At 42.5% G+C, this 12,742-nt stretch overlaps 1 protein-coding gene and 1 non-coding gene across 4 annotated transcripts in view; one reads left to right on the top strand and one right to left on the bottom strand.

The window, feature by feature from the left end:
- Positions 1-12,742, bottom strand: part of FBXO40 (F-box protein 40) — a 36,472-nt gene that overhangs the window by 15,646 nt on the left and 8,084 nt on the right. The gene's annotated exons all lie outside the window — the stretch shown is intronic.
- LOC116542684 lies at positions 11,878-12,017 on the top strand. The gene has a single exon (XR_004265320.1). It is a non-coding gene; the product is annotated as a U4 spliceosomal RNA (small nuclear RNA).

Raw genomic sequence — 12,742 nt, forward strand, 5'->3', positions numbered from 1 at the left:
GCTCCTAACTCACTATATTTCGGCTTGATTTGTTTTGCAGAAGGGAAACTAAGTGGGGAGAAATACTCTATGTGCAGGCCTTCCTAATGGTTAGCGAGGATTTGAAACACGCTTGTATATGCTTGATAGAAAGAAAGAAAAATGAGGGACTAGACATAATTCATGACCACTTAATGCAAATACCTCTTAATCCCAGGCTTTGCCTAGCTGGTGCCGCATTCCCTGCTGCAAGTTCAAGTGCTCCAGAGGAACAAAGTCAGACTCCTAGTTCCCCAGAAGTGTCCAAACTACTATTAACCACTACTGGTTCTTTGGGGATGTCCGATGTCCTGACATGACCTTCTCCTTACCCTTCAAGCCCTGTCTTACATCCATTCCCCAAAGAGCCTAGCCCCACCAGTACCACTGTGAGCGGGGCCTCTTACCAGCTGGCAAAGTTGACTCTTTGCCCTCTTCAGGAGGTGGCAGATGGTGACAGGGGCACTCTGTGGGCACATGTATGCTTTTCTGTATCTGACAGCCTTATGCCAGGAAAAATTCAGCTGGTTTTTAGACGATCTAGGAAAATTTATAGATGAATTTGTGAGACTAACACTGACATATGATTTAAGCTGGCAAGATTTGCACAAACTTCTGTCTGCCTGCTTCACAGTGGAAGAAAAGCAGCATATTATGGGAGCTGTTAAAGCATATGCAGATGGAGTGGCAGCCTGCAACCACGGGCATGACATCCATCCAGTGGGAGGCACAGCGGTGCCTAACTGGGACCTAAATTGGAGTTATCAAGAGGAAGTAAGTTTGGGCAGCCAAGATGGGCAGATCACCTGAGGTCAGGAGTTTGAGACCAGCCTGGGCAACATGGTAAAACCCCATCTCTACTAAAAACATAAAAATTAGCTGGATGTGGTGGCACATGCCTGTAGTCCCAGCTACTCGGGAGGCTAAGCCAGGAGAACTCACCTAAATATGGGAGGTGGAGGTTGCAGTGAGCTGAGATCTTGCCACTGTGCTCCAGCTTGGGCAACAGAGTAAGACTCTGTCTCAAAAAAATGAAGCAAGAAGCTTGAGAGGAAAAACCATATGACTATTTGCCTCCTTGAAGGAATGAGAAGATGTGTGATAAAGACTGTTAATTATGATGAAGTCAGAGAAATTACTCGGGAAGGATGAAAACCCAGCCTTGTTCCAAGGACAGTTAATTGAGCCCTTGAGGAAATATACTAACACTGAACCTGACTCCAAGGAGGGACAGGCATTGCTAGGAGTCCATTTTATAACCCAGTCTGCTTCTGATATCTGCAGAAAGATATAAAAGCAACCTTAGGCCCCTGGACTTCCATAAATCAGCTTTTAGACGACTTTTACAGTTTTCAATGACCAAACCTCCCCAAAGTCCCAGCTTTTAGCTGCAGCCTTGAGCTCTCCACCACTTCAGAGCCAGCGCCTTATCCCCCAAGCCCTGCCAGAGGAAGCAAGCAGGCAGAAAGCCCCAGTCTGGGCCACTGTGCCCTGGGTGTAAACCAATGTGTTTTCTGTAAGAAGATTGGTCACTGGAAGAGGGAATGCCTTTTGCCCCCAAGAGAGCTGTTGGCTCCTGAACCCATAATGGCCCAGCAGACCCAAGAGTGATGGCTGGAGACTTCACACCTCAGTTCCTGTTGGACAATTAGCCATTGCTCTGGAGGAGCCTCAGGTGACTCTTGAAGTGGCAGGTAAGATTATTAATTTCTTATTCAGTACAGGAGCAGTTTACTTTGTTCTGGCCCAGCATATTGGGGCCCTGTCTTCTCATAGCTGTACGGGCATTGACAGGTAAGCCCAGAAATGCCACTCTCCTTCAGAGATCATAAAGCAAACAAGTGTTACTTTTGTTCCTGTCCCCTGAGGAGAGAAAAAAGGTAGATAAGGATGCGTTTTCTGCACCCAGTGCCTTCAGATCCACAATCTCTGTTTGCCTTTGAATGGTCTGATCCAGATACTCATTCAACCTCACAACTAACCTGGACAGTTCTCCCTCAAGGGTTGCGGGATAGCCCATAACTGTCTGGAAATGCTCTAGCTAAGGACTTAAGAATCTATAACTGCAAAAGGGCACAACTATCCAGTATGTAGATGATTTGCTCATTGCTAGCCCAACTAAAGAGGACTCAGATAATACTACTGTTAAATTGCTAAATTTCCTGGGAACTAGTAGATATAAGGTATCATCACACAAGGCTCAGATTTCTACTCAGAAAGTCAAGCATTTGGGAAATATCTTTTTTTATATAATTTTTAAATTATTTACTATTAGTTTCTTTTTTTCTTATTTATAGCATTCTTCCAGAATTAATTTGGGATATATCTTAACCTCTGGCACCCAAGCCATAGCCTCAGACCAATGTGGGCCTTTTTGGGTATGATGGGGTTCTGCCACTTATGGATGCCTGGATTTGGACAAACATTCCAAGCCTCTATATGAGGTTCTAAAAAGGACAGATTTAAAACCCTATGATTGGAATGAGAATTGCAGACAAACCTTCAATACTCTCAAAGTGAAATTGAGCTCTGCTCCAGCCTTAGGCCATTTTTCCTTTATGTGGCCAAAAAGCAAGGTATGGCCTTGGATGTTCTTGTCCAAAAATTGGGGAATATTACATAGCCAGTAGCCTACTTTTTTAAGCAACTAGACCATGTGGCTTCTGCATGGCCTGGATGCCTTAGGACTGTTGCAGCTACTGCTCTTCTGGCAGACAAAGCTAAAACACTAACTTTAGGATAGAACCTGGAGGTTTTGACCACACACCAAGTGTGTGTCCTAGAGGTTAAAGGGCACCAATGGATGATGGGAAGATGTTTATTAAAACATCAAGACTTACTGTTAGATACGCCAGACATAACTCTTAAAAGTTTGCTAAGTGAATCCAGCTGCTTGTCTGCCAGAGTCCACAGACGCTCCAAACAATTCCTGCATACAGGTTATGGAGGAAATTTATTCTAGCAGACTAGACTTAAGAGGTGAGCCCCTTAACAGTCCTGAGGCAGAATGGTTTACAGATGGAAGCTGAGCTAATTGCCCTTACTAGGGCTCTGCAATTTGAAAAGGGCATAAAAGTTAACGTTTATGATGCTTCCAAGTATGACTTTTTAATGCTTTGTGGTCATGCTAACAATTGGAAAGAGTGGGGACTGATGACTATGAAGGCCTCCCCCAGAAAACGTCATTCAGAGATTTTGAGCTTGTTAAATGCTGTTTTACTGCCAAAGGAAGTGGCTGTAATTCATTGCAGAGGACATCAAAAGGGAGACTCTGATATTATAAAAGGAAATGTCCCTTGCAGATGTGGCAGCCAAGGCCACTGCACTAAAAGAGCCAGTTCAGCTTATGGGCATGCTGGTGCCCACTGCCCCAGATATAGCTGAGGCAGAATGCTCCAAGGAAGAACGAAAATGTGCCAGGGATCACAATTCGGCCCAGGACCCCTGTGGCTGGCTAATGGTAATAAATTACTAATTCCAAGTGCTGATCAATGGAGAATAGTTAAGTATTTTCATAATTCCGCTCATTAGGGAAGGGATTCTTTATATTTCAGTTGATATCTTTTTTTTTAATTTATTTTATTTTTTTTAAGACGGGGTTTCACCATGTTGGTCAGGCTGGTCTTGAGCTCCTGACCTCAGGTGATCCTCCCACCTTGGCCTCCAAAGTGCTTGGATTACAGGCGTGAGCCACCACACCCGGCCTTCAGTTGATATCTTATTTGTTTATGCGAAAAACTTTTCAAGACACTAAAACAGGTGACTTGAGCCTGCAAGCTCTGTGCCCAAACTAACCCAAACAACCAATCACTGCCCTCATCTCTAGTTAAACCTGTCCAACATAGAGAAACCAATCTGGGTGAAGTCTGGCAACTAGATTTTATTTAAATGCCTCTTTGCAGGGGATTCAAATATTTACTGGTGTTTGTCGTTACCTTCACTGGTTAGGTAAAGACTTTCTTTCACTTGATCCAAAAGAGCTTTAGAGGTCTCTAATTTTTTTTTTTTTTTTTTTTTTTTTTTGAGATGGGATTTTTACTCTTGTCGCCCAAACTGGAGTGCAATGGCATAATCTCGGTTCACTGCAACCTCTGCCTCCAAGTGCAAGCGATTCTCCTGCCTCAGCCTTCCAAGTAGCTGGGACTACAGGCATGCACCACTACGCCCAGCTAATTTTTGTATTTTTAGTAGAAATGGGGTTTCACCATGTTGGCCAGGCTAGTGTTGAACTCCTGACCTCAGGGGATCCGCCTGCCTAGGCCTTTCAAAGTTCTGGGATTACAGGCATGAGCCACCACACCTGGCATATCTAAATGTTTATTAAAAGAAATAATCCTCAGTTTGGGTTACCTGAAAGACTGCAAAGTAACTATGGCTCCTTTTTCACGGCAGGCATAATCCAATACCTATCCTTGGCATTAGGAATCCAACAACATCTTCACTCTGCAGGGAGACCCCAGTCCTCTGGAAAGGTGGAAAGGGTTAATCACAAGCCAAAGAGGATTCTAGCTAAATTTTTGCCAGGAAACATCAGAGACCTGACTATCTCTATTGCCTGTAGCTTTAAGGCAGGTTTGAGCTGCTCCAAAGGGAAACTTATAATTAAGTGCTTTTGTATTAATATATGGAAGGCCCATCCTAACTGCCAATCTCCTAATAGATGAAATGAATCATTAGTTACAAAACTATGTCATCAATCTAGGACAAATGCAAAATGCACTGTGTGAATATGGATACAAAAGGCTTTCCCTCCCTACATGAGAGGAAAATTCTGTTTCAGTTCAACTAGGGTATTTAATCTTACTAAAGACTTGAACAGAAGGATCTCCAGCAGACCAGCTTTTCCCAGTGTGGAAAGGATCATATCAAGTTCTCTGAGCACTCCAAGAGCAATTAAACTCCAAGGAATTCACAGTTGGGTACATTTGTCTTAAATTAAACCTGTTTCTTATGAAGCCCCATGAGCTACCAACACCCAGTTTGATAATGTAGTCTACTTTTGTGAGCTGGTAGAAGGTCTACGCTTCCTATTCAGGAGAAATCCCTGGGAACTTCCTACTACAAAGTGATGCTCTGGATAAGGTTGAGGGCAAGGTTAGTCTTCCTGATCCTCCTCCTGGTTATCTTTTACTTTTACTGGTATAAGTCTGTCCCAGCTATGGGTAGGCAATATCTATGCCCTTACAGGATATAACTATAGAACATAGCTTCTCTTATATTCTTATCTGTTTTGGGGCTCCTACCCATCTTTTCACTAGGTTCAAATCTTTTCTTAAAATCGTCACAGGACTATGCCGATGTCCGCTTGCTGGATTTGTGAGCTACTGCCCTCCTCCAGCACCTCAGGCTTGCCCTGGTGGATATCCCTCACACAGGCACATGCTTAGATATATGTCTCTAAGTATAGACATACTTAGAGAACCTTAAACAATGGACAGGAGCACAAATATCTGGCCTGACTTGGAACAATATAACCCAATGGCCAATTAATAACACTTTTAGCAATTCTGGGCAGAGGAAGCCATCCTCAGTAAATGAGACCACAGAAAAGGTTCTTGCACTGGGCACCTCCTTTCTAAACCCAAAGACAAACATCCAAACTAAAAAGCTTGAAAACTCCAGTCTTAAAGAATGATTTCTTCAAATTTGGGTTGGTTTTATGTGACTAACCACCTTTGCGGGATACCTGTCAGGTAGTCCCATTGTGTTAGGAACAATGGAATCACTCCCTTGATGCTTTGACAAATGCTACTTGTGTCATGGGATAGATTCCTGCAAGACAATGCCAACATACCATAGTCCTGCAACAAATGGACTTATCTGCTGCCAATTGGTCACAACAACCAAAACTCAACTGATATGCATCCCTTAGGAACTCAGTGGATATGTGGCACCAATCTTTTGCCATGATTGCCTTCTGGGTGGCTAGGACATTGTACATGAAACTTAACTCCAGGTCACTGGACAAAGACTATATAAAAAGCCAGCCAGTCTGGGCCTGGTGGCTCATGCCTATAATCCCAGCACTTTGGGAGACTGAGGTGGGTGGATCACTTGAGGTCAGGAGTTCGAGACCAGCCTGGCCAACACGGTGAAACACCATCTCTACTTAAAATACAAAAATTATCCAGATGTGGTGATGTGCGCTTGTAATCCCAGCTATTTGGAAGACTGAGGCAGGATAATCACTTGAATCTGGGAAGTGGAGGTTGCAGTGAGCTGAGATCATGCCACCACACTCCAGCCTGGGCAACAGAGTGGGACTCTGTCTCAAAAAAAAAAAGAAAAAAGAAAAAAAGGCCGGCATGGTGGCTCACGCCTGTAATCCAAGCACTTTGGAGGCCAAGGCGGGCAGATCACCTGAGGTCAGGAGTTCAAGACCAGCATGACCAACATGGTGAAAGCCTGTCTTTAAAAAAAAAAAAAAAAAAAAAAGCCAACCCAGCCAACATTCTCCACATAACCAGTATGTGGACCAGATCCATTTTTCATGGGTGTGATCACCTGGCCTCACTCTTCCTGCCATCTATTGGATTAGAAGATGCTATTTGGTATGTTGAGGCCATTGCCAATGTTACCCAATAGGCCTTAAGTAACAGCCTGGAAGGTGTATCTTTTATAAATGCTGAAATATGTTATATGCGTAAGGCTGTCATGCAGAACAGAATGTCACTAGATACTCTGAGTGCAGCACAGGGAGGAACCTATTATCAGAAGTAAATATTGTATATATATCCCAAATAACTCAGACAATATTTTTTGGCCCTACAGATATGCATCAACAAATTAAAACTATCTCATCTCTACTCCCATACTGTCTTTAGATAATGGCTAGCATCATGGTTTGGGTCAGGGCCATCATGGTGGAAAAAGTTCTTTTTGTCACCCTGGCTATAATAATTGGAATAGGCATAGCTTTATGTTGTGTATTTTATTATTGCTGCATGTTTTGTATGGAATGTAGGGTTTACTCGGTCCTATTCTTATTATTAATCCTTAATTCACAACATATGGTACTCATATATCATGATTTATAATCACAGCTATATTCTTATTTGATGAGTTTCTATGTTTCGGGATATCGATTTATGAGTGACCTACAAACCTATAGACCTATTGCTTCTCTAGTCAACTGCAACAGCTTTAAAATACCTCTGGTGAAGGCCCCTGCCAGCCATGACAGTTCCCTTAAAGTTAGGCAGAATTAACATCAATGACCTTTCTCAGCAAGAAGAGGTTGCAGAAGACTGACCTCTGTCCTTCAGTGTCCCTTAGAATTAGGGGTTCACTCATGACAGAAGGGAGAAATGTGTTAGAGAAACCCCTACTTACCAGGCCTCTGGCTTAATAAAACGTGACCAGAATGATTTCATCTTTAAGTGAATAGTGAGGCACTCACAAGGCATGTATAAGTTTAATACTTACAGTCTGAAAATAGCCACATCCCAAGCTGACCACCACTTATAATTACAGAATATTTATGGCCAGACAAAACATCTCCCACAGGCCAGGTGCAGTGGCTTACACCTGTAATACCAGCACTTTGGGAGGCCAAGGTGGGTGGATCACTTGAGGTTGGGAGTTCGAGAGAAATCCTGTCTCTACTAAAAATACAAAATTAGCTGGGCAGGGTGGTGCATGCCAGTAATCCCAGCTACTCAGGAGGCTGAGGCAGGAGAATCGCTTGAACCTAGGAGGCAGAGGTGTGGTGAGCTGAGAGCGCGACATTGCACTCCAGCTTGGGCAACAAGAGCAAAATTCCGTCTAAAAAAATCTCCCACCAAGCTTGTAGAACATCCAGATTTCCTGAAAGTGCAGCCCTCTTTACTTAAAGATAATGTTAACGAGTAAGCTGAGGTTAAAGGATTGATGGTCATTGACAACACTGACAGCCGCTACCTTTAGTGAGCACATTCGAGAGCATGTCTGCACATTCCAAGTTTAATTTACCTATTTATAGTTTCTTATAAGTAGAGACACTAACAAAAGCTAGAGGGCTCCTCCTTTTGCTGAGGATGCCCTAATCTTTAACAGAGTAGTTTCCAGTAAACTTTCAATAAACTTCCTCTTTCACTGTGCTCTTTGAATGCCTCAAATTCTTTCCTGTGAGAGAATCTAAGAATCTGCTCTTGGGGTCTGGATCGGGACACTCTTTTCTGGCAACAATTGGACACATTTCCTGCTGGATCCTATTTGATTCCATCACAGTTCATTTTTGTCCATTCAGCCTTCTATAACAAAAGATTCTAGACTGAGCAGCTTACAGACAACAGAAGCTGTTTGGAGACTGGAAAATTGAAGATCAAGATGCCAGCAGATTGATGCAAGGGATCCCTCTTGGGCTTGTTTTATAAGGACACGAATTTCATTTATGAGGGTTCTACCCTGATGTCCTAACTGCTGCCAGAAAAGAGTGTCCTGTTCCAGAGCAGATTCTTAGATTCTCACAGGTTCAAGAATCCAGCTACTGATCTCTTAACATGCAACGTAATGTGCAAGTCGACCCCTGCCTTATTCCAGGTCACTTTTGGAAAAAAAGAGTCCATTATGGACTTACTGTGGAAATTTTAAAATATTAGGCTAAAGCATCTGGAATTATTTGGTATATGGTAAGGAGCCATTTAACACTGTAATTGAGGTGTTAACTAAGAGTACTGGAGGGATAAATGGGGTAGGAAGACCTAGAGTTAAAAACGGCTGTGTAGAGAATATGATGAAGGCTTGGATGGGTGAGACTGATGACAGTAAAAATAGTCAAGATAAGACACAGAGAAGGCATTACAAAGGGAGAATAACATTTTTATTTCTGGCTGGGATGGTAAAAAAGGAATCAAAGTTGATGCCAAAATTTTGAACCAGGAAGAAAGAATGTTGGCTATAATTTTTGAGAAAAATAGAGATCTGTAGAAAGTAAAAAATTCCTCTTTAAAGTTTCCCTTCTTGTTAAAGACTAGTAATACCAAATGTTAGAAATAATAGTTTCTTTTAAAGACTAACTGTCTTCAAAGCCTTCTTGCTTTTTACTAGTAACTCTTTGTTAAGCCCTATCCTATGTAGCTGTTAGATATAAAGGAATAAATACATTCTATGTCCTTGTACTTTAACCAAGATATTTGTGCTGGACATGCTCACGGGCACATAGTACATTCTATGTCTTTGTACTTTAACCAAGATATTTGTGCTAGATGTGCTCATAGGCACGTAGTACATTATATATCTTTGTACTTTAACCAAGATATTTATGTTATTACTTTTCTAAGTCCTTTCACAAGCAATTTTCTCTCCCTTCCTTATTTACACTTTTTCTTTTCCTTTGTTCTCCGTTGCCTTTACCTATTTAGAAAAGTTTTAAGTTGTTAGACAATCAAGTTCAGTTTATTTATTTATTTATTTATTTTTTGAGTCGGAGTTTCGCTCTTGTTACCCAGGCTGGAGTGCATTGGCGCAATCTCGGCTCACCGCAACCTCCGCCTCCTGGGTTCAGGCAATTCTCCTGCCTTAGCCTCCTGAGTAGCTGGGATTACAGGCACGCGCCACCATGCCCAGCTAATTTTTTGTATTTTTAGTAGAGACGGGGTTTCACCATGTTGACCAGGATGGTCTCGATCTCTTGACCTTGTGATCCACCCGCCTCGGCCTCCCAAAGTGCTGGGATTACAGGCGTGAGCCACCGCACCCGGTCTCAAGTTCGGTTTAGATTGTGCAGCTTCAACAAATGGAGATCAGACACAGAAGTAAAGACCCAATAGGTAAAGAATAAATATGCCTGACTTTCCTTTGTTCATTGTACTCTTATGGCAAGATGGCTGATGAGCAGTACCCTTTCTGCAGAAAGTAAAATTGCCTGCTAAGAAAACTTTTTGTCTGAATGCTAATTTCTCTTTGCAGTGCCCGAGAACAAGCATTCTGTCTCTAATAAGATCTAAAGAGGGAAAAATTTGGAGATGAAAGATGGGTCCTGAAAGTTTAATACAAGTTGCTTGAGCGGATGATAGATCACATGGATAGGAAGATGAGGGACTGGAATGTGGAGATGCAGATTTGAGAAGTATGTACTTACAAGTGAGAGAGGAAGCCATAAGCAGGGAAGTAAAAGCACGGAATAGAAATTGGAGCCATGAAGTTCATAGCCAAGTATGGTGGCTTTGTGGGAAATTAGGAAGAAGTAGAACCAGAGAAAGAGAGACCAGAGAGCTAAAAGAGTCAGGACTATGTTGACACAGATGCAAAGGAAAGGGTGAGCTATAGCCTCAAATGATACTGCAAAGTTAAGAACAAGGATGACAATGCCACTGCTTGTGGGAGGTCCTCAAAGAGCTCTTACCAAAGCAAGTGTGGCATTTTAGGTGTGCAGTGAGACCCTTGGCCATTGAAAATGCGTTGTTTGCTTTTTTTTTTTTTTCCCTTTAACACTGATTCAGTTTAAAACTGCTGAAGTTGTTTGCTTTTAGAGGAAGGAAAAGCTATTAAGCATACACTCCACTGTTGGCAGGGCATGTCCTGTCTGAGAGAATGTGACCATCTGTTTCTTTTCTTTTCTTTTTTTGAGATGGAGTTTCACTCTTATTGCCCAGGCTGGAGTGCAAAGGCACAATCTCAGCTCAATGCAAACTCTGCCCCCCAGGCTTAAGCAATTATCCTGCCTCAGCCTCCTGAGTAGCTGGGATCACAGGTGTGTGCCACCACACCTGACTAATTTTGTATTTTTAGTAGAGTTGGGGCTTCTCCATGTTGGTCAGGCTGGTCTTGAACTCCGGACCTCAGGTGATCTGCCCAACTCAGCCTCCCAAAGTGCTGAGATTACAGATGTCAGCTACCATGCCCAGCCAACTATCTGTTTTTATTCAGAAGAGAAAATTCACTAATTAGGACAAAGTCTGGATAATTCAGAGTCCTCTGCTGGTTTTTAGATGGGAAAGAGGGGGAAAATCACTAATGGAATAAGGCTCTATGATAAAAGCTACCAGCTCCAGGAATGTCTAACTTCATATTTGTCAGCCTGTTCTGTCATTAAGTAGAGCTCAGTTCCTGGGAAGGGAAAAGAAGGGCTGGTTAGTTCTGGGTGCTTCCATGTGCAGTGAGAGCTCTGCCCCAGCAGCAGGTATGTGTCTGGCTGGAGGGACACTGGTGATTAACTCTAAGCTCAATCATTTCTTACCCTTCAGCACTATAGAGTGCAGTTCTTGGGAACAGTGTTACTGAAGCTGGAAACATTTGTGGTACAGCCTTATTGCTCTCCAGCTCTTTGAGGTTACTTGAAAATTTCTCTCTAAGAGATAATAAAGATGCTGGGTTTCTGCCCCCCACCCCCATTTGCTATTTAAAGCTCTTCTGCCAGACTCTGGAACTATACTAGATGAGTGACTTTGAGAGAGAACATGTGCAGAGCAGAAAGGCACAGTGAGTGGAGACCACTCCAGAGAAGTCTGGCAGTGGAAGGAAGGGGGAAGATGAAAAAGCCTAACATCAGTAAACAAATCACATCTCAGCCTTTTGTTGTATATGTGGGGGAAATTGTTCTCACTGAGATAAGGGTCAAGCTGGAACTCTTGATAGTCTAATCATGTCTGGGTAAGTGGGATGACCAACTGTCCTGATTTGCCTGGAACTCTTCTGGTTTAGCATTGAAAGTCCCATGTCCCAGAAAACACTTGAGTCCCAGGCAAACTTGGACAGTTGATTGATCACCTTAAGTAGAAGCCAACTGGTGTTCCCCCAAAATGATCAAATTAGCTATATCATTAGTTGCCTTGTGATAGAAGATGCCCTGTTCTCCTACCCTTCTCTGTTCCTATACACAGTAACAGGATCCTTATCCTCCATGGGGTTTGTCTGACTTTCCTAGATTGAGAGATTTCTAGCTTTGCACAGTGGCAGTATCGTAGCCAGAGGTTTGTCCGAGGTGCAATTATTGCTAATTGAAAACTTTCCCCAATACCCTGCCATGATGACTTGAAATATAGTCGGTGTTGGCAATTTTCTGGTAGTCTCTACGGAAACTGAACCATCTCAGTAAAAAAATGAAAAAAATAAAAAAGAAAGATTTCTCTGCATTTTGAGTGTCATAGAGGTAGAGAAATAAAATTTTAATGCCTTTCCTAAGCTTTTACGTAACACTTCATTTGATTTTCACAACGACTATGTGAGCTGGGTACTACCATTTCTAGTTTGGTGATGGAACAAAGGATTCTGAGGCACAAGGAGGCCTAGGTCTGTCTGTCTTTAAACTATATACTCTTTGCTACATTGCACTTGTCCCTCAGAGCCCCATGGCATCAAATGTGTTTGATCCACATGTTTTGGGGAAAATGCAAGCCCATTGCTAGAGTTGGGGCATAGAATAGTGTCCACATATATTAATCTTTTCAGGTTGTAAAGGAGCCAGATGCCCTTCCTTAGGAAGCACCTCTATCCCTATGGTGATTTTTTTGGTACTTCTTTGAACCATATCCCGTACTGTGCCCTCTCTTAGTAGAGAAAACAAGAGGAGCATCCAGGCCCAATGACTTTGCATTTCAGAAAATACAAATGTGAAAGGGAAGGTTGTAGGGTTGAAAAAAATATGCATTACATAGGCCAGATGCTGTGGCTTATGTCTGCAATCCCAGCACATTGGGAGGCCAAGGTGGGAGGATTGCTTGAACTCAGGAGATTGAGACCAGCTTGGACAACATAGAAAGACCTTGTCTCTACTAAAAAAAAAAAAAAAAAAAAAAAAAAAAAA

The sequence above is a fragment of the Sapajus apella genome, unplaced genomic scaffold (assembly GCF_009761245.1).
Source record: "Sapajus apella isolate SASKATOON/1434 unplaced genomic scaffold, GSC_monkey_1.0 scaffold171, whole genome shotgun sequence".
Classification (NCBI taxonomy): Eukaryota; Metazoa; Chordata; class Mammalia; order Primates; family Cebidae; genus Sapajus; species Sapajus apella.